The 25969-nt window shown below is 36.6% G+C and overlaps 1 protein-coding gene across 2 annotated transcripts in view; it reads left to right on the forward strand.

Annotated features, from left to right (window-relative positions):
* The window catches only part of EcR (Ecdysone receptor), a 481482-nt gene that overhangs the window by 21900 nt on the left and 433613 nt on the right, over window positions 1–25969 (forward strand). The window lies entirely within an intron of this gene.

Here is a 25969-nt window from a genome sequence, read left to right on the forward strand (position 1 = left end):
TTTTAGATCTTAAAAATCGATAAAAATTTACGATTTTAAGGACTAATTACGTTAAAATATAGAAGACGATCTACTCAAAACCTGTATGTGAATGATATGCAGTAGTATTGCCTCCCTTAACAACCTCTCTTACAGAGATGAACGACCGGCTGCCGTGGTCGAGTAGCGTGTCAACCTTTCATCCGGCGGTTGCGGGTTCGAATCCCGCTCAGGCATGGTATTTTTCCACTGCGCTACAAATCATTTGTGAAATTTATAATTTTCCTCGGGGAAAAAAGTCTGTAGTGCTCTAAAACAGCATCTTAACGGCATCTCGGTTTAAAAATTAACCGAGATGCCGTTTACTCCGTGTTCGAATTTTATTATAGCTCATTACTAAATATTATTCGTTGTGTTTAATTACTATTGCGGATTTACAACCCGTGGCGATAAAGCAGAACAGTAAATTGTCTTTAGTTTCTGTTACCTTTCTTTCTTTTTCTTGTTTAGCCTCCGGTAATTATCGTTCAGATAATACTTCAGAGGACGAATGAGGTGTGTAGTGTTGTTTATTTGTATGTGCTGTATCGTGATTATTATTATAACGGCTAGTTGTAGCAAAGATATTACAAATACAAAACGTAAACGGTCGGTAGTGTCGATGGACAAAAGTTAGGAGCGATTTTAAAATTAAATGTCGGAGAATCGATAACAAAATTATTTGTTTGGTGTAGGAGAAACAACCGTCGGCGATCGGAAACGGAACAAAAAATAAATTGAAGAGTACTGTTCAAAAGCGCTCGAAAAGTTTTTAAATAAAGGGTCTACGCCGAAAATGTCTGTCCAGGATACTTTAGATGATGCCGTTTCCGGAAATTTTTCGGGATGTTAATGTTAGTATGTACCTGTGTTCGGTGTTAATTCTAAATCATCTTATAACTCCAGAACTGCCGGACCTATTTTGACTTTCTTTCTCCTGTTCAGCCTCAGGTAATTACCTTTCAGATAATACTTCAGAGGACGAATGAGGATTATATGTACGAGTGTAAATGCACACTATAGTTTTGTACAGACTCAGTTCGACCGTTCCTTAGATGTGCGGTTGATTGAAACCCGACCGCCAAAGAACACCGGTATCCGCGAACTAGTATTCAAATCCGTGTAAAAATAACTGCTAGAACTTGAACGCTGGAACTCTCGGCTTCCAAATCGGCTGATTTGAGAAGATGTGTTCACCGCTAGACCGATCCGGTGGGTTCGACCGATTTTGACCGAAGACGGTCAGATTACTTCTTTATATGGGGCATTGATGCCACTAAAATTTCGATTTAAAAGGCTAAGGGGGTGAGGCTGTAGAGCAAGATCACCCTCAGTATCTCGAGATTTTGCCTAATTAAGGTCGTATTTTTCTTAGACGTATTTATTAACGATTAAAAAATAATATTTGGGAAAAAAGGTTTTGCAAAATCGCACCTCTACCCGAAAAATTTCTGTTGTAGTCGTCTCCTACGTTTTGACGTCACAGTTGACCGGTAGAATTAAAATATAACAATATTTAGAGTGTAAAAAGTAACTCGGTCTGGCCGGGTCTCGAACTCGATCGCCCGGTCGACTAGGATCTGGTGCGTTAAGTCTCGTGTTTGAAGCGGTCTGCCGATCGTGCAAGCGAAATTTGTTTTATGTAAGTTGTGAAATTACTGCCGACCGTCGCCGCTAGTACGTCACATCCGCGCGAATTAAATATGGTATGTGCGCGCGCTTTAGTTAGAATTATTGTATTAAATAAACGAAAAAATATATTTAAATAAATCGATAAATATTTTAAATTAAGTTTTGCGTGTAAACCGTGAATCAGAATCGACCCACAGTCGACAGCTTATTAAACTCCACTTCAGAACGATGTGTGTGTGCGGAATTCTACGGTGAATTCTTATTGTAAATTGAAGTTCAAAAAATATTTACCCTTATCGCGGGTTTACGCAGTCTGCGCTAATAAATTTTCACTCGACGATTACTTTCATTAAAGTAACGTTGAACAGAGTAGTTTTTGAAAATAGATCTTTATTCGACGTAAACTTTTTAGAATAGAATCGTATGTGTTTTTAATGAAAATATTTAAACCGGACAAGATATAATTTATCAAAGTAAATTTAGAGATTACAAAAACAAACGTACTAGCAAAAGCCTTCTTTTAATTTTTGTTCCGTCATTTAAGGAAACTAAGATAGATTTTACTGTTAAGAGTAAAATCTTACTTGCAGATATCTAACCTCAGGCGGTAAAATTACTAAATGTAAGAATGATATCAAAAGAGGCTTAGCGCAACAAAATTTATAAAAGTACTTAACGGTATCGAACGCATTTTTTGTACGGAGTGAAGCGGTTTACCCCGATTAATCACGAACTACAAGAAAACAAGAAATGCATCGATTAGATGCTTTTAAATTGTAATTTTGTTGAATAGCGTAGAAAATTAAGCCGCTTCATAAGTTCGAAACGAGGAGATTCTGAAATATATTTGAGAAAAGAAAACTTCGTGATTTTTAAATTCATAACCCGAAATCGTGGAACGGTACATAGAGGCGCCCATCTGGTGTATATTGTTAAAGGGAGACAAAGGTCAGAATATATTAATGATGCACGGGTGTAATCGATACGTTGAAATTAAAATACCGATCCAAATTAAGAAGGGATTGAAAACGATCGAACGGGTTAAATGCGTTCAGAGGGGAAAAAAAGAACTGTTATTTATGATGTAAGCAAAATTAAATATTCGTGCGGGTTTTATCACGACAAAAAATTATACCGTCTGCGAATCCGACCATTTGTATTTTTTATTTTGGATCGTGTGTTTTTTTTTTTTTAATTTTACATTAGATCGTCGGGGGATGCTGTATTCTTTATCAAAAATCCCCGATCGAGAAAAATAGTCCGGTCGGGTACAGAGATCAGGAAGTTTTGAGAATTGTCCTGTCGATAATCTTTGTTTAATCGGTTTAACTTTTTACGAAAAACTATACGACTTCTATTTTCGGTCCTTATTATTGAGAATCGAAAAAACGTTACTGTTTTGATTCATTCGAAAAATGTTCTAGTCTTTCTGAAAATTGCGAATAAACCGAGAGCGATAATAATTTAATGTTTTGTACATAAATATGCGGTCAAAAAATTTTGATATACGACTTGAATTGTGATTTATTTCGAGGTAATTTCTTACATTTATTATCATCGTGTATTTATTTCGATATTATATTTCGTGTTTATATTTCAAATAAAAATATTATCGAGTTTAATCGCAACTATTTTTGTAACCGATTCGAGGCCGATTCAGTAGCCGTTTGCGGTACAGACATTAGGTCTTATGCTTTAGGGCGACCGATTGGGGTGGTGGCGGGAGAAATTCCATGCAAACCAGTACTACGTTTAAGAGATTACGGCAACTGGTTTTCTAAATATATGCCGTTACTTTTTGAATACCTTTATCCCGGACCCTGTGCCGAAAAAAAGGAAACAGATAAAATAAAATTTAATAAATAATCGAAAAGAATATTATTAAAAAATAATAACTGTTAATTATCGAATAAAAAATTCCAAAAACTAGTATTTAAAAAGTGTCGATCGAATAACAGTTAAAAATACATAAAATAGTCATCGTTGTGGATAATCTCGATCGAAAGCTTAGATTTTACTTGAAACATTCAAACTACTGAAACCTCCGTCACAGATCGCTGATACTACGTTATAATATCAGTTCACATAGTTTCGGATAAGATAAAAATTAATTTTAAGAGCTCTAGATAGAATAATCCTTGAACCGAACGAACAGATGTGTTCTGTCTGCAATTAAGTCGGCTTCCCTGATCTTTAATTTATATTTATTCCGGATGTTTTTACGATACTTAATTTTAATAAATTATATGTCCATTTTCAGTCGATCTCTGAATTAACCGATTTATAATTAACCGAATACTTCTTTGTGCTTGTTTCAGTGTTTCAGTGCTTGTTTCAGTGTTTCTCTGGTTATTTTAAATCGCAGTATTTGTCTACAGATCGTTGCAGAAATATCCACTCTTCGACGGTAAAAAACTATTTTTGCTCGTGCGTGTTTGTTTCGAATCGCGTGGAACGGGCATTCATAAGCATCCCTTCCGCTGTAAAGGGTACATTATCGCTTTACACTACTTTTCTCCATCATTTTAATGCTTCGCGCGTGCAAAATATCCGCGGGACGAACGGCACCGATCAGAATCTGTATTCACTTCACGATCGATCCTTGCCGTGAACAAATCGACGGTGTCGATTCTCGAACCGAATATCACCTGCGTTTCGGCGGGCTTGGCCGGTCGTTACGCAAAAGTACGTTCTGTTCGATTTAGAAGGCGGCGGGAAACCCGTTTTCTATCTCAGGTTTTTCAGCAAATATGCCCCGCGTCATTTGTCTTGGTCGGGAACGGTACCCCGTTCCTCAGATCTCTATTTCCTGTCGGATCGCTTGTACATTTTTATTTACGGTCGTGTAAACATATATTTTTACGTACGTTTCTTACTTAATACTTATTTTTCAAACGTTATAAACAAAAAAGCGTTAACTTAATCGTTTAAATCTTTTCTATTTTGTAATGAAGTTTTAAATTTAGTATTTCAAGCAAATTTGTAATAGGTGCAAGCTTATGCACGCTCGTTTTAGTTCTTACTATCGGTCAGCAAATTCGTTTATTCGCACAACAATATTAAAATTAATATCACGTTTATTTTACTTTCATTATTTTATATAGTTACAAGCGTGTGTATCTGTAATACGACAACAATAAATTTTGCAAGGTGTACCGACATTATAGAACATGAAATCGCATATTGTATTTTATTTCTGTACAACGTTTGATGTACTCGATGTATGTCGTCCGCTTTCGATCGTGTCCTAAATTCTTACTTTCAACTTCTTTGTCGGTTACTTTTTCATCTTATTCACTTTTAATACGTGTTAACTAACAGCTTTATTAATAATACTTATATTATTTTTACCCTGGAGTTTTTTTTTTTAGTAAAATTATTTTAATTTATTTGTATAAATATCCGACTTATTTATTTAAGGAAAACCTTCAGATTAATTTATAGGATATTCCGTGACCCGACTTTGTCGTTTGCAACACCCTTTATGTAGCTCAGGTTATAAAAATATTTTATATTTTATATTTGCTCACCGGTTTGCCATTAACATCGCTTTATTTAGTACAAGTAGTAGTATTTGGTAATAGGAACAATTTCCTTTTGAACATTAAGCGATATCTGTTCAGCTTTAACTTCAAAGGTGGGGTGAAGAAAGAGAAACTACTCGCACGGAATCTCGTTTTTTTAATTTGTGGCGACCTTTCGCAGTTTAAATCAAAAATTATTTCATTTTAAAGAACTTGAGTTGAAATATAGTTATTTAAAATGCGTGCAAGCGTACAATTTAAACGATTTGCAGCCGAGTAACAATACAAATAAAAACTTTAATTCGCTAATTATTTTACGACATTAGGTTGAATTAAAAAGTAACGGAGTAAAAGTAAAAATAAAACAAAATCGATTAATAATAATAAGATAACAGAACTAATTTACCGTAGTTTGACAGAATTATTTATATGTTTCTGAACGAACTTTATTAAAATCATCTTTGTGAATTCCAGGAAATCAAACAACTATTCAGTATACGGTGTACACAAACAGATCTTCGAGAATGTCGAGTTTCATTTTTGTAGCGATGAGACGTCGAATTTCTTACGCGGCTCGATAGAAAGAATTTCGTCTAGCGTCGACGAAATGTTCGAAACGGTTTCTTTCACAGACGCGGGTAGTGCAAATTATTTGTTTCGGTTTGGGAGACGAAATCCACGTGTGCGGTTCGACATAATTTTCGCACCCTATCGTTTCAGTCGATCTAAAATTAACTATCGGTGTAAAATGTTTCTAAATTAACGGTTACTTTTCGAATCGAAAAACCTGTGTACCGTTACGAAAAATTTGAAACTTACTTCGGTAGTTTTTCATTCGGGGACGTCGTTGTTAGTATCGTATACTCGGATACGCTTGAAAATCATCTTCTTTTACGGGTACATGATGACCGAGAAGAACGCTTTAGTTTCAAGCGAGACTTTGCATCGTCCGCTTTTTGTTCGTGTATGAATCGATGGAACGGAGTGGCCGTTTCTTTCGATACCGTAAACATCCCGAATAAATATCCTTATATATCCTTTCGAAGTCGTTCTTAAATAATTCTATTCGTTAAAAGTCGTAAATAATAAAATAAAAAATTACCTCTAATTTGTTTTAAAATGTAATCGACGATAATTATTATGTTCTACGAATTTTCATTCTGAACCGCAAGTGAAAGAAATTTGTTTGTTAAATCGAGGCCGAATTAACCTGTACACAATATTAAGTCTAAATATAGTAAATGCCGGTTCTGCCGTTCTTTATTTAATTCTAGGAAAAACTAGATGAAAACTGAGTTTGTATCTAGTTTATTGTTAGCGATGTACTTATAATATGATTTCGCGGATTTATTTATTACCGCAAAACAATACTTGTATTTGTAAGTACGGTGTCAGTAACATCGAGATGGTAATACGCGTATCTATTACCTTTTTAATAACTATTATTTTTTATTTCATTCTTTATGTCTATATTTAATTTATTATTTAAAAAACTCTATTATCGTACGAATTAATTTCGATGATTTATTTTTGTTATCCCCGTATCCCGTGTTACGTATAAGCCATATTTGTAGACGATAAAAATGTTTTGAATAAGTTCTAAATTAAATTACTTTTTATAAATAGTGTAACCGGTTTTTGTGTTATACTTCAATTATTAATTTTTTTCTTCACCCGTATTATTTTTTGAATTTATTACTTTTTTGTTGGATATCATTTATAGGGTGTACAGTTTCATTATATATATATATATATATATATATATGTAAAAACACGTATAAAACAACCCTCCTTACATTCTATTGGTTTACTGTCACCCTTCATCGCTGTTAGTAACCGACCGCCATAGTTTTGACCTTGATAGGTTTGTGAACTCTATCTTTATTATAAAGTACTGTGTAAAGGGTCGATGATGGGGGTCAGAGGTGAAGGACGTTTATCGTATTGCGTGTTTTTAAAGAAACAACCTTCTCCTCTTTTGTTTCTTTATCAAATTCTCTCCCTTTTTTTCTCCCCGGTTTTTTAATTTCATTTTACTATTCTTTCTCTCTTCTGTTTCGGTTTATCGGTATCAGTGTTATTCTTTACTCTTCTCACAAACGTTTTTCTTGTTCGATCCGATGTCGTTTATCCCGCTCTCGCTCCGTCAAATTTATTTCCCCTCCACTAGTATATTTATTATTTATTTATTCTACATTATCGGTAGCTGTATATTCTCTTTTTTTTAAATAATTTAATATTAGTTGCGGTTATTTATTCTCGCATCCTTTCTTATTTTAGTTACCGGGTGTTAAAAAAGTATGGATAGTTTTTTTTACGAGTATTTTATAAATTACACTTCATATGATATTCTATTACACGCATTTTATCACAAAACATTAACTCGTTGTAACTTAACTCTTGGATAACTTAGCGATCGGCTATACCGGCATTAACATGTCTGCTGAATGGCATCTTCTAGGAAACCTTTATTTGTATATCTGACTTCCTCCCGTAAATAGTAGCTATAAAAAATATATTTTTTAAGTCGATTTTTATTTCGTAAAAATATTTGAAACCGGCATAAATATTTAAATTTAACCGGGACATTTTTTATTTATTAAACCTCACCTGGCTAGTCCCGTTGTATTTTTTTATGTTTAACCTTTTGATATTTTACAAAATAACAAAAGTACCTAATTTTTTAAAAAAATGTCAGTATCCGGTAAAATCGTATTTTAGCATAATATTATTTAACTCTGTTGTTTTTCTGTGCTTTGGAAAATCTAGCGATGAGTTTCTATTGCCTATTTAGTACTTTACGTTTGTCGTAGCCTTAAGAAAGGCCGGAACTGACTGTCTAAAACGGTAAATTAATGTAATTCTCTTAAAATATCGATTTAAAACCTTTTGTTATTATCTAAACGCTGTATCGTTAGGGTTTGAACAATTCTCGATATTTGTCGGAGGTTTATTCCAGTAACGCGATTGTTATCGCAAATTATAATAACGATTTTCGGTTTCATCATTAGAAGCTAGAAGAAGAGTTGATTTTGAAACTGATAATGGGGATGCGTAAAGATTGTTCAACGACGTCATCGTTAACTTTTCTAAATTAATTATCTTCCGATCACATTTTTATTCGTTTTCATTTTTAATTTTTTTTCAAATTATACAATCAAATTATCGCTTTGAAAAATCGTTTGTATGTTATTGTTATTTGATTGATAACGTTATTGTCGGTTTAAATGTTTCTTCATGTCACTCTTGTTTTTTTGTACTATTTTAGTTTTATCTTTAGTTTATTCGATGCAAGTCACGCATAAGGAAAAGTATATCTTAAAAGTTTTTGGTCGCATGTCTTACAGTAGTTGCAATTTAAAATATTTAGTTCTTAAGTACATTTTGTACTTCTCTTTTTTCCTGTACGTGCTCATTTGTTTTAGTTGAATTTATCTCTAAAAGCTTTAGTTACGACCGCTATGATGCTGAAAACAAGTTTTGAAATTTACTAGAAACGTTAAAGCAAATGTCATTTTAATGTAACAGACCTTTTGGAAGAGCATTTTGTCTGAAAATTTAAATATTTTTGTACTTTCTGGAACTGATTTTGCTCGTTCGGATCTTATAAATGGTACTCGGAGAGTAGTATCCCTTCCACATACTTTCTATACCAGATACGTAGAATATACGTAGACCAAAGTACAGGTTTATCGTTCAGTAATTGTTTATCGGTACCGATTGAAAAATTATCGTGATTCTACGTTACAGATAACAAAACTAATTTAATACTTTAAAGAAGGAATAAAAGATCTTCATTATTATTTTTAATTTACTATAAATGAAAGCAGTTAAAACTATTAATTGAGATCGTTCCTGTAATGTATAGTACTCGAAGTAATACAGCTTTAGACTTAAACTTCTTCGGATCGCTTTCAATACGTCGCCAAAAAGGCGTGTGATGCTTTCTTTTTAACCCCGATCGGGATGGACCACTCTACGGACGCCTTTTTCTTTGGTGTCCGTAGAGTAATCCATCTCGATCGGGGTTTAAATTGCAGAACCGTACGTGTTCTTTATTTATAAAGGTGTTTGAGAACCAGTAATGCTGTATGCTGCACACTTCACCTGCCTGGGTTCAACAAATGTGTTATAAATTTTATAGGAATATTTTGCCGAGAGCCCAGCGTCTTCTGTTGTCATCCGGATCCCCGTAGGGGAAGACAGCCGCATTGTGATGATCCCGGTCGCCAAACTACGCCCTCCGTTCCTCGCCCGTCTTTTACACCCTCTAAATCTGATTACATATCGCAGTCTTCAGTTCAGCCTCTGTCAGGATGCCATCGATGCAAACACTTTGGTAGACATTTCTATCGGTGTATTTTACTCAACTCTTGTCGCCTTCATATTAGGCTTCTTCCACTCTAATTAATCTGCACTAAATTTGTAGCCCTCTCTACTAACCGATTAACTGTTTCGCGGAAGCGCGATCCTCGCGCCTATCGCTTTAGGTTCTCAAGCTAAAACAGGGGAGAGGGCCTCCATAAATTATTAAAAGCCCTAGATGTATCCAAAATGCCACCTAAAACATATCGAAATGCACTAGAGGAAACACTGTCCCTAACCTTGAGAATAGCGTCCTGTGTGCTTTTGCCTGGGTGAAAACCATTTCGATCAATAATTCCCTTGAACTCAACCTCTCGTTAATCGGAAGATACAAAGTCTTTTCAAAAACCTTTCCGATAACTTGCAGGAGCGTCAGTAGTGTATAAGAAGAGGGCACGGTATCGTCCTTACCTCCACCTTTAAATAAGAGTTTAAGTATACCTTTTTTCCAACAAACCGGGAAGTAACCGGTAAGCGGCATTCCATTAAAGATCCTGTCACAGTACCGACACAAATTCCGAAGAACGGACAACAGGCTCCTCTAAGATTCCACCAAAACCCGGGGATTTATTCCTATCAGAACCACAAATCATCTGACGTACCTCAGCCTCTGTAATTTCCAAAGATAAATCAGAGCGGTAATTAGCTACCTCCTCTCGAACTCGCAGGTAATACGATGTTTTTCATCGGTTTCAACGTCATCCGGCCGTAGGTTATTTAAGAAGATATTTAAATTTCAGCTTTATCAGAAATTACACCTTCCTGGGTCGAGAGTGCCGACAGAAGAATGTCTTTCTTACGCTTACGCCCTAGAACTCGCATTACACCCCATGGGTATTTATTTCCTTGTTTCCTAATGAAAGAACGCCAAGAAGTTTCATATAGTTAGAACATCTAAAAGAAATTCTCGGCTTTCTTTTGTTAGGAAGCAAGGAAATAAATACCCATAGGGTGTAATGCGAGTCCTAGGGTGTAAGCGTAAGAAATAGATTCTTTTGTCGGCACTCTCGACCCAAGAATGTGTAATTTCTGATCTAAAAGAAATATTCATATCTCTGTCTACGATAGTCAGCTCACCGATCAGGATTACCTCCGCGTTGAGCAGCTTGCATGAGACGGTTCACATATTCCTTCAACACAGATAACTCCTTATTCCACCGAGCAGCAACTCGATCTCGACTCATACTGCGGGGAATTGTATTATCACGGCACGGAAGTCAGAAAAAACCTCTTTGCCAGACCCTTTAATTGAACATAATCTAGATTTCGGTTTAAGATTCGGAGTGTAGTGGAAAAGAATGTTAAATATTACTAAAGTTGTACTTATCACTCCTGTAAATTAAAAGTCGTTAATATCTAAATATTTTTTTTTTAATGTTTTTATGTTTTTAACTGTCAATACATTGATCTCTTAAAAACAGTAGTTTACTAAGCAGAGGTTTCTTCTCTGGTTATTTAAAATTGTTTTTATAATCAATTATTTTTTCCATTTCGATACTAATGAAACTGACTTAATGGATTAGACCGTATATTCCTAGAAGAAAAGTATTCATGGTGGTCACGGAAGAAAATCGAGCGTATATTACGGTCTCAATTTAAGTGATTTATTCGTAAGCAATCACGATCTTATCGTTCTTTTAGTCTTTAAGTGAATTGTGTTACCGTCATAAAGATTTAAGCGTTTAAAAGAGAAATTCTCTCGTAAAAAATCTTCGATCCCGATCCAAAATGTAGAAGATTTTAATTATTTTATGTCATCAAGAAACTAAATTACAATCATCTCAACAACATTATAAAATAATCATTCGGTAGAATTCGATTGGAATCCCTTCTTTGCCGATCCAAACGTATGGAGCTCAACGAAGCCTCCGAAATGCATGTGATGTTCGATTGTACAAGTGACATCATTTTTTACAATGCAGGGACCGGCGGTATAGTGAAAAAAAGTGTATATATATATTTTGTCCTTAGTTATTTGACGTTTGATGCAGTTCTCCAAGATTTCCCTATCTAGTGCTAGACATTTCATTTCGGTATACCCCCTACATCCTACATCCCTAACAATTTGTTTTACTCGTTCCAAACGTTGCCTGCCTGCACAATTTTTCCCTTCTACCTGTCCCTCCAATATTAAGCGACTATTTCAGTATGCTTTAATATGTGGCCTATAAGTCTGTCTCTTATTTTAACTGTATTTTTCCAAATGCTTCTTTCTTCATCGATTTGATTCATCTTCCCCTCAGATACTCAACTACTTGTACATCTAAGCAAATCCCCCGTCACCAAGGTGATGTCGATGTAACTTTCCCCCAGTTCGGAATAGAAAGTCGGCGGTAGTTCATCCTCGTTAAGCCAGTAGAGGTTCCTGGCTTCAACGAACTGTACGAGACCAGCGCCTCTAGAGTCAGTGAGTGATGAACCCCCAGGCGGAAGACTTGACGTTAGCGTCCAGAGAGCAACCAGCACTCTGATGACCAGGAGACCGTCAAGAATACGTCCCAACTTCGCCAACAAGTCATCGATTCACCATCCAAGCTGGAAGTATCCGTATGTTGTACACCAGTACAACATCGAGTGTACACCTCGTGACTCGTACAACGGTAAACTGCTCATCAGGTAGCCCCCCGGGAACGATGCAGGTTTAACTGTCCCAGGTGCAAGCGTTCGATATGATGACCGTCCTCGAAAGCTTCTCTCAATTCAGGCGTCCTCATACGCCGTATTAAGTACGATCTTCGCCCGAGCTATGTCGTGCGACCTACATTGCCCGCCCCCGACCCATTGTCCAGCATCAAAGCCTTTCACCAAGGCACTTGGAGTACATTTTGCACCCGCGGTCTTATTAGGGCAGTTAACTGCCCTGTGCCCTTCAAGGGTGCAATCACCACACATCTCCGACTGTGCTATACAGCGGAGAGAGGTGTGATCAAAGCCTTGACATTTGAAACACGGGGGTACATCTGCATGATCGACGACGCTGCAAGAGGTCCACCCAAGAAACAGCCGACTACCGGCCACCAAGACCTGCCGGATCTTAGGCAAGGTCTCAGTAACGCAATGGCTTCTTTCCACCCCAGCTACCGGACCACCCTTGTTCCCTTGAGGAAGTCCTCAGCAGCCATATCCAGTTCTGGATTTTGGCTGTGTATCGCCTTGAGGATTTCGGGATTCTCTACCCTCGTTGCCGTTGGCAAATCGTACACCAATATTTGTGGCCTTTGCTCGGCTAGCATCTGAGCCTTCAGCCCGTTCTTTTTCAGAACGTCGGCCTACAGCACCCACTTCGCCAGCTGCTCGTTTATTACCTCCTGGACCACTCCATGGTCCCTTGTTTTTATGACCCGGGAGATCTGGAACCTTACTCTCCGCGGGTCCAGGACTTTTTTCAAGATCACCTCCCTGCAGACGAACCCTTCGGACCAGGCGTTGTTGGGATAACCTTAACGGTGACCTGCTTAACTTTGTTAGCCGGCGCCTGGACTGGCGGCGGGAGACTATCCCGCTTAAGCCCAGTTAAGGCTTTAAAGGAGACAGACTTTTTTTACCTTCTCCCGTTTCAAAGAAGTGTGGATCTCATCAAGGACTTTCCCCGTTCCCGGTTTGGGTTTTGGTGGTGGAAGGAGTCCCTGACTCCTTCCACCTTGTCCACCTTATCCGACAGCCGATCAACGACTGAATCTAAGACACGGTTAGCGCTGTGGAGGCCCTCACATTTTAATGCCAGCTCAGCAACCATCGAGCTTCATTCAGACAGGTACGAGTCGACAAGCTGCCGAAATTCGACCGAAATACGCGACTCCTTCATTGAGGAGATTTTGAACCACGTGGTCCGAATCTCCTCGATCCGCCCTAAACTGTTGGACCCAGAGTTCGCCTTTGCAGCCTTCTCCCCGGAGACTTCCCGCTCAGTATAGACCACCACACTGCTGTCATCAGCCACCCTCGATTTCACAAGAGGACGCCCTTCCGACTTGGCTCGCCCCCCGCCGCCGTGCTTTCCTCGTGCAGTTCCAACTACCGCCTTCCCTGCACAACTCGAAACATAGGCTACCGCAGGTTTTTCGTGCAATGCCACCTGAATCCGAGTGGGTAGGGGTACCTCCCCCGCGCAGACCACGGGATCCTTAGCCGGAACCCGCGGCCTTGGCGGCGACCTACTGATCGACCTTCGCGATGCGAAGGGGTCAACGATTACAAAGTCCTTGGCGAAACCCATCAGGTCGTCCATGCAATTCCCTACGGATTGCCGCTTATGTCGCTAAAAGAAAAAAGACTACACCAGCTGAAACGGCATGCACTACGTTTACAGCTTGTAAGAAACTACCACTTAATACGTAACTAAGTGAGCGTCCTCAAATGTAGTCCGAGCACGGCTGTCTTTTCTTACACGACCCTGCTCGAACAGTCGACAGCTGAAACGCTTCTAATATATGACCACCGGCGAGGTCGGAGCGAAATCGCTTCCCGAACCTGCCAGAGGACCTGAAATTTCCTTCACCTCACGAACTACGAAATAGGGTCACCGACACAAAGGAAACGTCCTTATTTAAACGACGGTGGCACTACTGCAACACACTACGCCGCTGTTTTGTGTAACCCTCCAAAGCAACGTAGGTTCACTAACCGCCACCGATCGTTCTACAACCCCGACGTCGAGAATGTAGAACACTGCTCTTGCTGAAAAAGCAACCGGTAATGCAATGCAAGTTTGCAGTACGGGGCAAGAGGCCAGGAAGCGATCGAGCATGTTAGACATGTTAGAGAATTTAGTGTTTTCGCAGATTGAAATTATAGAGGGGCTCATTTTCCATCAGGATGGTGCCTTTCCGCGTCACGCAGAAGTTGTGCGGACTGTGCTCAACGACAGGTTGTAGCCAGAATACTGGATAGGCATAGAACGGTGCTCGTAACGAGTTGCATTGATAGGTAAGAAAAACTTTAGACTTTGTACTTTCACATCATAAAACGCGTAGATTTGTAATTTTAAATGTAATAAAGTAAATGTAATTTAAAACCTAGGAGTTCTTTTTTGGACACCCAGTATCTCCATCCTCCTATCATCCAATCGACTAAACCTGAATATTTTACTGCTGCACGGCCTGCCGATTTATTTCGTCTCTTCACAAGAGTCTGCCGCAATTCTCTCCTCCATATTCCTCTCGAGACCTCTTCGTTTTGAATTTTATTGATCGAACTAAATTTTCAAATATCTTTAGCCGTATTTTAAAGCCTCTATTGTGTTCCGTTTTTCATGACGTCCATGTCTCTACGTTTAAACGTTACATTCGATTTAAATATTATTTTTATCATTAGACCTATATTTTATACCAGCAGCAGGTTTCTTTTTATCGGTTTGCTTTTGATGTCTGTATTACTTTGACCGATCTTTGTAATAAATTTTAATGCCGAAATAAAAAAATTCTACTCTAAATAATTCTAATTTCCGGTATATCGTCGTAACTCTCCCCTTTCTTCTTTTTCCCCTAGCGATAAATTTATACCTTTTAAAATTTCTTCAATTTATTTTTCCTACCTACTAAACGACCAACGTCATCTCATCGTTATCTTTTTCTCTCCAATAGTTCCTTCACAGTCAAATTTGTCTTTCAAATCGCTTAATGCTTCTTTTGTTTGGTAGCCTAATGGTTGGAAAGTAAAAGGGATAGATTATAACCTTGTTTCAGTCTTTTCAGAATCGGGCCTTGTCTTTTTTCAGTTCTGTTCTTACAATCACTACCGTTAAGATTATAAATAAATCTTCTCTTCCTGCGAAGATTTATTTATAAATCTTAAGTCCAAATTTTTGCAAAGAATTTTACATTTTAATCCTAATCCGTTCTGCATTATCAAACGCTTAGTCCAGAATAGATCTGAAAACCTCTGAAGAGGTTTTTTTGTTTTTTTTTATATCATCTGCCTTCTAAACTAAATTTTTAGGCCAGAATGGCTTCTTTTTACGTATTCTACCGTTCGATGTGTTCCTTTTTAAGTTAGTATTTATTAAGTTATTTGTTTTTTAAGTTAGTAAGAATTTATGATTCGCGAGTCGTTTTTCATCGCGAGATAATTTTCAGTTCTCTCCAATATCATAGCTGTCAGAGAAAGCCTCTTTTACTCAATACCTCGGGTACTTTACACTATTTTAACAGCCGCCATGAAAGATCGTTTCATATGTTGCAAATCGACCGATTTACTTTCATTAGTTAAACGATGCTACGGTTATATTATACCCTGCTAAGATATATAAGGAATCCGTTATCTAGAAGGTTAGTAACGATTTTAATATAACCTAAAGAATAAAGAGTGATAATTATAATGATAATATACATTTCTAATTTCTAAATTTCTACATAAAACTAAATTTCATTCGGGGGTGTGTTTTTCTTCGGTTTATATATTTATAAAAAATGTTTGTGTTTTCAAACATTAGTCTACCTGTAGCTAAAATATAAAACTTTTTACAAAATAAAGAAAAAGCAGGAAAAAATTTCCTATAACGGATTAAATAACATTTATTTATTTAGAAAAAACATATTTATACCTATACAATTGTTAGTAAAATACAGAAGTAAAATAACTGCTGCTTTAAAAAACTGCTTTAAAATTCTAATTTAAATATATCAATACATGCGCGCGCGTGTGTGGTTATGGGACCGCTGATTTAAAAGAAAACTTGTGCTGTCAATAGGAATCGCAGATTTAAAAGATAAATTAAGATTAGATTGCGGTAGAACATTTATAAGACAAGATAAAAATACGTAATGATATTAAAACGTATGGAAAAATGTTTCTTACCTTGAAATAATAATTACGATTAAGTATAATAAGTATCTAAACTAAAAACTTAACAGCATAAACTATTTGTAATAGAGAAATTAGCTAAAATTGATTCTGGTCGTTCTTTACATCACGTGGTGCGAGTTATCTTGCCGGTTTGCTTTATGAGATCCCATCGTAAAATTCTTTAAATCTCTTTCCTATTAGTCCCAAAAAAGAAAGATGCAGACTTAAAAATTTCAATAAATGAAATTTAGAAATAGAAAGCTTTTTAAACAATGCACACCGGTTATCTCTAGGACTCGATTATTAACCGGAGTGAACCGTTTATAAAAATTTTCTAAAAGTTTATTCGATTTAAATCTAATAAACGCATTCCTGTCGTAAAATCACAGAAAACCCGATTTTTTAACAGAGGGAAAACTTCCCTTTCGTCAGTTAAATTCTTATTTAGAAGAAAGCAGAAGATCCGGTTTTATCGAATATAAGCCCTTCAGGTTATCGTTTTGACAACGGAAAGATTAGTCCCCGGGTCGGTCAACGGATAGCCTCCCCGACGTTACGCACCGCTCGCTCTGGGGTTCACGGTATCCCCGGTGTCGACCCGTTAGGGTCCTGCAGAACCCGAGAAAGTGCCTTTGATCTCGGAGGAACGGTGACACCCGACGAACGATCCCGAACGTAGGAAACCGAAGTACCTTTCCGAGCAGCGGGTGCCGAGAGGTACAGGTTATGTAAAAAAATTCACATATCCCTCCTTCATCGACCGAAATACCTTATGAACGTGTAAATTACGAGAAAAAAATATTTAACCGAGAGAAATTAGACCTATCCGTATTGCAGTTTCAAAAAAAACATTTCTGTTTGTGTTGTTTCTGACGTGTCTTTAGTTTTCTCTGAAGGGCAAGTATAACCTGAAGAGAAAAACGTATACTTAACAACGAACGATTAAGACAAGAAAACGATACCAAAAAGTGTGAAACTATAAAACATATTAAATTTCTAATACATCCGGAACATTTTACTCGATTTTTAAAAATAAGATACAAAAGTAAAAGTGGTCTGTTAATGAATTTTATACCCAATACTCGTTATCCGTAAAGGAAAGAATAATAAAGGAAAAAGTAAAAACATTCCTATTGTTTAAGAGGGAATGTATCTTTTTTAATTCAAAGTGTGGACGCGCGCCCGTTTACAATACATTACGTTTTGTGTACGTTTTTGTCCTAGATATCAGAATAGTCGGGTAGCGTTTCGGTATTGAATAATAATAGATTTATAGGTCACCGGCCCCGGATTTGAGTGCAGTAGGGATGACCCCGGATCGTATAGGAGGGTGCGCTATTATCGTCGAATAATTTTTCGGGGTTGCTGTTTCGCTTACGTTTTAGATTCAGTGATTCGGTTTGCTGCGAGAAGAAACAGTTTATGTGTGCGTGAAGCTTTTTAGGAGAACGGAGTCTGGATTTAATTAATAGTTTAGGTTACAGTACATTATAATAATATTTTAGTTTAACGGAGGATTTTTTTTTTTGAGTTTATTTGGGAGTCGTACGGCGCGATGCTCGGGTTGTTGGAAGTATTGATTTTTAACATGACCTGAATCGGCTTGATTCGCTGTTGTTTGAGAACGAGCGTGCAAGTCACTTTATAGCTGGATGAACGGCGGAAGCATACAAACGCGCGCGCGTAACACACACACCCACCCACACAGTATCACACTAATGGAAATGCTGCACTATGTATACGGTTTTGACCGGGCGCGCATGTTCAAATACCCCCACCATCATGTACCGACTTGGTAATGTACAGATGTACCCAGTAGACGTACGTTTTGCTGTACCCTGCAAGGTTATATTTACCCCACTTTTTCCTCACAAATACACCCGCACCGTTTTGTATAAATTATATGTACTTAAATTGAAAGTATGTAAATTTAAACGAATCTGTATTTATTTTTAAATACGTTTATATAAAAATCCTTGTCGGGCCGAGGTTGACCTTTTCATTATTGAAGGTGCAGAATAGTTTTTAGCGGCGGTAGTGGTGGTAAAACTAGTGGGAGAAGGTCGTTAAGAGGTCACTGGATCACCGAAACATCAAGGCCTACCGAAATATATGTATTGTACTCGCCTAACTAAAATAGAGCGCACACTCGGTGACCCGTACACGACCTACCTTTCCTTCGTTAAACTAACACATACCTGCAGTCGGATTTCCTTCTCGTACGATAGAGAGAAAACCCCGCCTCCAAACCGTTTTAATAATCTTTTTAAATTTACGTTTGAACTATTTCGGGTAAACTAATTTAAGGGTATATTTAGCGTCCCCGACAGTTTTACGATTTCATATTTTCGTATTTTCAAAAATATTTCATCGTATAGCGTAATTTTCGGCAGCGGGAGTAACGATACTTATTCTAACTTTAAAATATATTATTATAAGTTTAATTAATTTATATCTTTTCAACATACCGATTTGAATTTTTTAAACTGCGTTTCTCCGCAAATCTAGTCGTTATAGGGGGAGAACATTACTTGTGAATCGATTGCGGGATATAAATCCCTTTTCCGATTGAAAGTGGTAATTTTTTAAGTTTTATCTTTGAAACTATCGTTTCTATATAAACTTATTTTTTACTGAGGCGTTATCAGGGTAGCGCAACGGCAAAGGATAATTTTTTACTGTTTATAAAATCGCTTTATTCTTAATTCTTTACTTTAAAAATCGCTTTAGAACGTTTTCGTTATGTTATATTACAAAGAAAACGTTTAAATAAATTATGAAAATTACTACATGTTAATATAAAATTTTAATTCTGTCGCGGAAAGAAAATGCTGATTTTTAAGCTGTATTCAATATTAGCGAAACTGAAACGCATTTCTTGGTGCAGTGTTTCTTTTTTGGATGTTTTATAATTATTACTAGATTCGTTAAGAATTATTATTTTTGTATCGTGTGATTTTATGCGTGTGCTTATTTCTTTTTAGGATTATTATTGCTATTAGCTGTTACCTGTTTTATTTTAAAAGAGCTCCAGTATTTACACGGTTCCCGCAGGCAGAAAAAGTCAGGAAATATAAACTCAGGAAAAATCACAAAAGATTTCAGAGAATTGCATTTTCAGAGATGGCTATTCCATTAACGAATCTCTTCTCTAGAGCATTTGCTCAAAAGACAATAATTTATCAACGAAAGATTTTTATGCGATTATAGATGCCAGGGGGGGGGGGGGCAAGGAGAATCCATCTTCATTACAAAAAAATTCTCACTGCAGTGAAGAGCTCTAGAAGGCGATATGGAGAATGACTTGTAGGAAAAAAAATAAAAAAATGTCTCTTACGAAAGGTTTGACCCCTGAAAAGGAAAGTGCAAGCGAAATTATTCAAAAAATGAAGGAAGAAAGGAAAACGTTGAGAGCTGCAATCTTGGCAGAAGAACAGATAGCAGCCAAAATTAAACTTTTAGAAATCGGTAAATCATTGAGAACCTAAAGATATTGAAGAAACGTTGCCCTGTGTCTTATATGTATATAATGGGATGTCATTATTTGGTGTTTTTTTTGGAATACGTTAGAATAATGACGGCATATTTTTCAAGTAAATGTTAATAATGTTTGTTTTATGTACAAAATAAGGTGTTCCGTTCTAGTTTTCTTATCTGTATTACTTTTAGTCACAGCGATTTTAGTTTTCCTTTAAGTTGTGTTTTATATTCTTTGTTAAATTGAAATCTGTGCTTTAGCATTTCTGTGCAAACCAATTTATTAAATATTATTTTGTATTTACTTTGCAAAATATTGTAGGATAGTTTTTGTGAAAATTTTTTTTACAAACTTAGGTGCGAGCCAATTATTTTCAGTTCGTTTTTATTTCTTATCTGTGTTACTTTTATTTATCGTGACGTTCGTTTTTTTGCAAGAAACTTATTAAATATTGTTTTTTTTGCGCTTTTCAAAGTAATATACTGAAACAATTTATTAAAAAAAAAAAAAAAATAGCCTAATTTTAAATGTATATTATAAAAAATAAACTTTAAAACCGAATGAAATAATAAAAAAGTCAAGAGTTAGGCAGCTATGGAAACTGTGTTGGCTGCAAAAAACTAAAATATGTATATATTTTGCCGAGTATGCAGCAGTAGCATAACATTTTGAGAGTCAAGAAATTTTTACTAAATCGGTCGGGAAAGTCAAAGTCAGGAAAAACAAATCTTAAAATTCGGTTGGAACCCTAATTTACCGTATACAATACTCTAGCTTGTTAGTATAACTGCACCTGCGTAATCGATAGTTACATATCGATGGCCGTCGCTCCGCATACACTTGGTTTACGATCTTTTATCTAGTTTAAACCTTCCTTTTTTCTCGTTCTTATTTTCTAATTTCTAGGTAAAATTTATCGCTAAATTGTAACACTCGTTTCCTTGTGAGAAGCGACGAATACTACAGCGATCCTCACCGTCCAGTACGCTAAACCTCCTTCGGAAACAAAATAGAAATAGTAATTTTGACCCGAATTCTTGTAAAAACAGACACGTGTTGTTTACCGTAACAGAATTTAGACACGAAAAAAACTTTGAAACCTCATCTTTCGAATCCAAGATATTGTTAAACGAAGAAAATATCATATTTCTACACATCGATGATGTAGAATATTAAATTTTTATATATTGCATGTCGTGGGGTCTCGAATTACGATTATTATTAACGCGTTGCGCGGTTGTTCTAACAAGATATTTTCTTGCTTATAAAATAATTCGTGCGCACGACGATTCGTTTATAATATAAAACGAATACAAAATTATAGAATATTACTAACGCTTGTCAAAATAAAAGAAAATATTTTTTTTAAGGAACGCTTATATTAGCACAGCAGTTTTATACATACATCCCGACCGATATCAACACAAATAAAAATTACTATATTAAAAAAACTAATTTTTATTAAAATAACTGAGATTGTAATCCAAGTTTGTTTTCCTTAACTCGTTTTGATTATTTTGAAATCTAAAAATCGACACGCGTTCAAATAATCGACGTAAAATTAAACTACCTAATGAACGATGATATAAATTCGAGCGATGCCCCTTCGACTTCCTCGACGAACGGAAATTTCATACGACGATTCAAAAAATATTTCAGGAACCGAAGATAAGAAGATAGGGTTTTTATTTACATTTTATTATGTGACCGACATATTTTATTTCTACGCGTTTAAAAGAAAAATTATCGTATAATAATAGAGTCCTTTTAGAGAAAGGAGCCCGCTAATCGTCGCGAGTTGCTGCCGAATAAATATAATTTTGTTTGAGTAACATTCCCCGGTGCTTCTGCGCATCTCAAAATAGATTCAAATAAAGCGTAATAAACGGGGTTCAATCTACTCGAATAGGAGGGAGGGCTCCGCAAAGGTAAATAAAGAAATTAATGAAAATTTTCAAATCGCCCTTCGAGGCGATAGAACTACCTTGAAAAAGGTAATATTAAACATACCGGAAAAGGTTTAGTTGTAGTTGCGGACGAGAAAGAGACCGTCCGAGTGATCTTAGAGTCTCTAGACGATAAAAAGGTGGTTGTTAAGGTAGATCAAAAACGTAAAAGAAGGCCCTGTGTCATCGTATACGATAAAGGGCATCGCCTGCGCGAGGAGGAAGCGATGTCTCTCGTTAAGGACAGATCACCGATTTGGATGAGGCGACATTCTGTTTAAACAGGTTGACGGGTTGTTCGGCGGTATCACGGGGTGTTCGAGCTCGGGGCTGGCGTTTCCGAAGGTAGATCGTTTGTGGACTTTTTTTCTTGCAGAGTAAGGAGTACATCGACTAAGGAGGAGGACAGAGTGATGATTACATCGAGTAAGGAGTACAGATTTTAAATTAAATACAAACCGGTAAAAAAATCAATCCGATAAAGTCGCAAAATATAAATATTTATATTCCGACCGGCATTTATTTGTAATTTTAGATTTCGGAAAACTTAGGAATAAAATCGCTATCTTCCCTTTATTAATAATTAAACTTAAGAAGAAAAATCAAAAAATCGTGGAAGATGATTTTGGTGGCGGAGGAGAGGAGAAAATACCGATTTTTAAAAGTTTTTCCAACATTTTTTGGTTTATTTAATCATATAACAATAGATCTCTATCGTAAATTACCCCCGGTCCAAAAAATAAATCTCAGGTAACTTTTTTCACGTATCATTAATTTTCCACTATATAAGAATAAATAACCGATGCCAGGAACGCGTTACAACTTTGTTGTCGGCTTTATTTCTTAGGATTTGTTAAACGTATTATAAATTAACACGAATTCGTACTGTAGTATTAAAATTCTCGAAGTCAGTTGAATTTTCTAGTAAAAATCTACTCTTCCGAACGGGAGATTCACAACCTCTTTTTTTTCTTCTAGGTCGGTCCGGACTGTTGGGTATAACTCCACCCAGAGGAGTGTCTGATTACTCTAACGAGCCTTCCCACCAACAGCCTGTATATCCGGCATGGAGATCGGCTTGCCGGTCAGTTCTTTTGAGGAGTCTTTATTGTGCTCTTTCTTGACGCCGTGTCCGGACATATCTGCCTAAAACACAGCGCCGGGTCTTTTCTCTTTTTCTGTGCCTACCGTTCCTTGGAGTCCCCAGAGGATCACAGGCACTGGCACATCTGGGCGTGCCAGCCCTTACCTCTGGGCTGTCCTCCTGTTCATATACTAATAGCCCCGGCGTCGCTGCTGTTGATTTTTACTCTTGATTACCTCCGCGGCATATGTGTCGACTCTCCTCCAATGTTCCTTGCTTTGTAACATGTAGTTCACAAGGGTATCTGGTGTGCACTGTGCGATACCCGCCCTATTCCGTTGTATGTCCCGCTTTCAGCATTCCGTTCCACGCGTCTAGGTCGTTTATACTTCGCTTGGTCCATTGTGCCACCCCTCTTGCACGCCACCTGTTCTTCCATTCGGTCACCGTACGTTCTCTAGCGTTTCCTGCTAGAGCCATGAGCTATATCCAGCCTTTCTCCCGCTTGAAGGTCGACCGGCTGAGCTGAAGCGAGAACACAGAGGGCCTCGTTCGGTACCGTGCGGTAGGCGGAAACTAGTCCTATTAGGGCTCTCCTGTGTACGCTGTTGATTCTAATCAAATTCCTTTTTACGCGCAAGGATGTCTCCACATTTATGCTGCATATAAGATTGACAATGTTATTGTTGACACTACCGATTTCCTCTTCGACGCCCTTGGCGCACTTTGCGCCGTTAAAGCGTTCAATGCGTTTACCATGCATTCCGCCGTCTTGCAACGACGGCTTAGTCGTGAGCAATGAGAACTCTATATGTATGTATAACATTAAATAATTCGGGGGGGGGGGGAAGGGAATATGTGTGCGTTTGTGTTTATTTTGTAGTTGTAGACAAGTGCGCTGAACGTTCGTTCTTGTATACAAAACTTTATGTACGTGTAATCTTTTCTAATAATTTTTGTTTCTCTGAAATATTAAGTAAAAAAACTTGTATGTTCTGTTGAAGTGAATGTATAGCGTAAAAACGGAAATATTGAAAGAAAGCGAGATAGAAGTCGTTTTGACGTTTGTGTTATTAATAAAAGTACTATGAATTCGCAAAAGTGTATTATTGTTTCGTAGTATTAATATTCGGTAATATTGACAGAATTCTATCGTACTTAATACAGTTTTTATTTACCTTCATTTTTTGTTATACCCACTCGTGCCGTTTCAATTTTTCTCTGGTAATTTTATAACGTTTTTCGTTATCGATAAGAGTGAATTGTTATTTCCGAATGAATTTTTCAATCTTTTTTGCGTATTATCACACTTAGTATTTTTAAACCGGGGAAATTCAGGGTTGTGTCTCTTCCGTTTAAGTCCCTTTTTAAGCTATCAGAAGTTACAAATTTAATATACGAATAAATTTAAGTAAAAATTACGTAATACTTTGACAGTAGGTAGTTAATATTTGAGTTAATTTTTCCTTAATGGTGCAACGATTTTTATCGTTATTATAAGTCGAGTGCTTCCCGACGGAAGAAGTTAAGCATTCATGTATTTCTTTCGCTTGGCATTCTTCTTTTCCCTCCAAAATTCTTTCATTCTTTCAGAAAAGGCCTTCCGTTCGTCAGACCGTTTCGGACGATGTTGATTAGGCTTCGGCGCTTCTGGTTGAACTTCCCGTTTATCAATTTTTTTCTGCATGTGTTTCTGTCTACGATCTCATCCCCTCCGGCGTAATTCCGGCGTGTTCTAAATTTTTTCGTGTTTCTGCGAATTTTTCGTATAAAAAGTCTAATTCTTTTTTCCTACTTTCTTGTTTATAATTTTATAATTCTAACATTTTTTAATTAATGTACGCAAAATGAATGTTTTCACGGGTAAAAAAAATTCTTTGGTGTATCGTAAAAATTTTGTAGAATTAAATACTGTGAATTTTAAGAAAACCGTCTGATATCTAATTTCTGTTACGAATTGTAAAATTTGTTTCAAGAACTTTTACAAAAGAAAGGCGATTTAATTTCTTTAGTGGAGTTTGTTGAGATGATTTTTTCCCTCTCTTATTGATAATGAGCGTAAAATATTAAATTTTATAAATATTTTGAATTTTTATGCGAAATAAAGATAAAATTAGTCGATCGATTAAAAATGACTTACAAAAATTCATTATGTACAAAAATCGTTTTTTTTGTTTTTTTTTTTTTTTAATTACAGTAGTCGTATCTAACATGTTAAACTACTTTTCTTACTGTAATTTGGGAGGTGATTTCAAATATGCTATTGAAATTGTGTTGCCGCGTAAAGATTTTACGTAAACGTAGTTCGTAAAAATGTTTTACGATAAACTCATTTTGATCAAATACCGGTTACAAATAAAAATAATTTCTTTATCTTTACTATTAAATTACGCATACACGATTAATAAAGGAAAAAAATACGTACACTGTATCACGGGAATTAGTCACATACAAACACGATGACATCATACAGACATCTGTTGTTGCCTACTACAGAATTTAAAATCTTATTCGGTGTAGCTTCACTCGTCAATACTGTGTGTTTTACACATTTTTTTTAACGTTTTGCTATATTTTCATCGATTCTCTATATTACAAAACCGATTTTTCTCCCTTTTATTTGCTACAGCACGGCTTCTGCGAACGTTCGTGGATGGTCAACTCATCCTTATAATTTTTGTTATGTCTGTGATAAATTTGCGCCTAAATCTCAAAGAAACTCTATTTCTTTAATCGATAAATTATAAATTTTATTTTGGTTGTACTGATGTCGATGGCCTGAGAGAGTTTAGAATTCGGCATATTCCTGTAGAACGGCGTCTTTTTATCGACTCTTGTAAAGTTATATGAAAGCGGTTTTGTTGCGTAATTGTAACAAACAGCCGTCCATTCCATTACCCCATGCAGTCGACATGAAAGAAACGTATGAAACTACGAGATCAATATTAGAAGCGATAAAATAAATACAAAGAGCGTATGTAGCAAGTTTGCAGTGATCTGAAAGTTATCGTGTTACTTGGTTTACAAGGCGGGTTTACGATATATTGTTGTTTTCTTTGTCTTTGGAATAGTCGCGATACAAAACGTCGTTACAGAGTAAAGAACTGACAGTTGCGGCAGAACTTTGGAACCGAAGAAA

The sequence above is a fragment of the Lycorma delicatula genome, chromosome 13 (assembly GCF_047948215.1).
Source record: "Lycorma delicatula isolate Av1 chromosome 13, ASM4794821v1, whole genome shotgun sequence".
Lineage (NCBI taxonomy): Eukaryota > Metazoa > Arthropoda > Insecta > Hemiptera > Fulgoridae > Lycorma > Lycorma delicatula.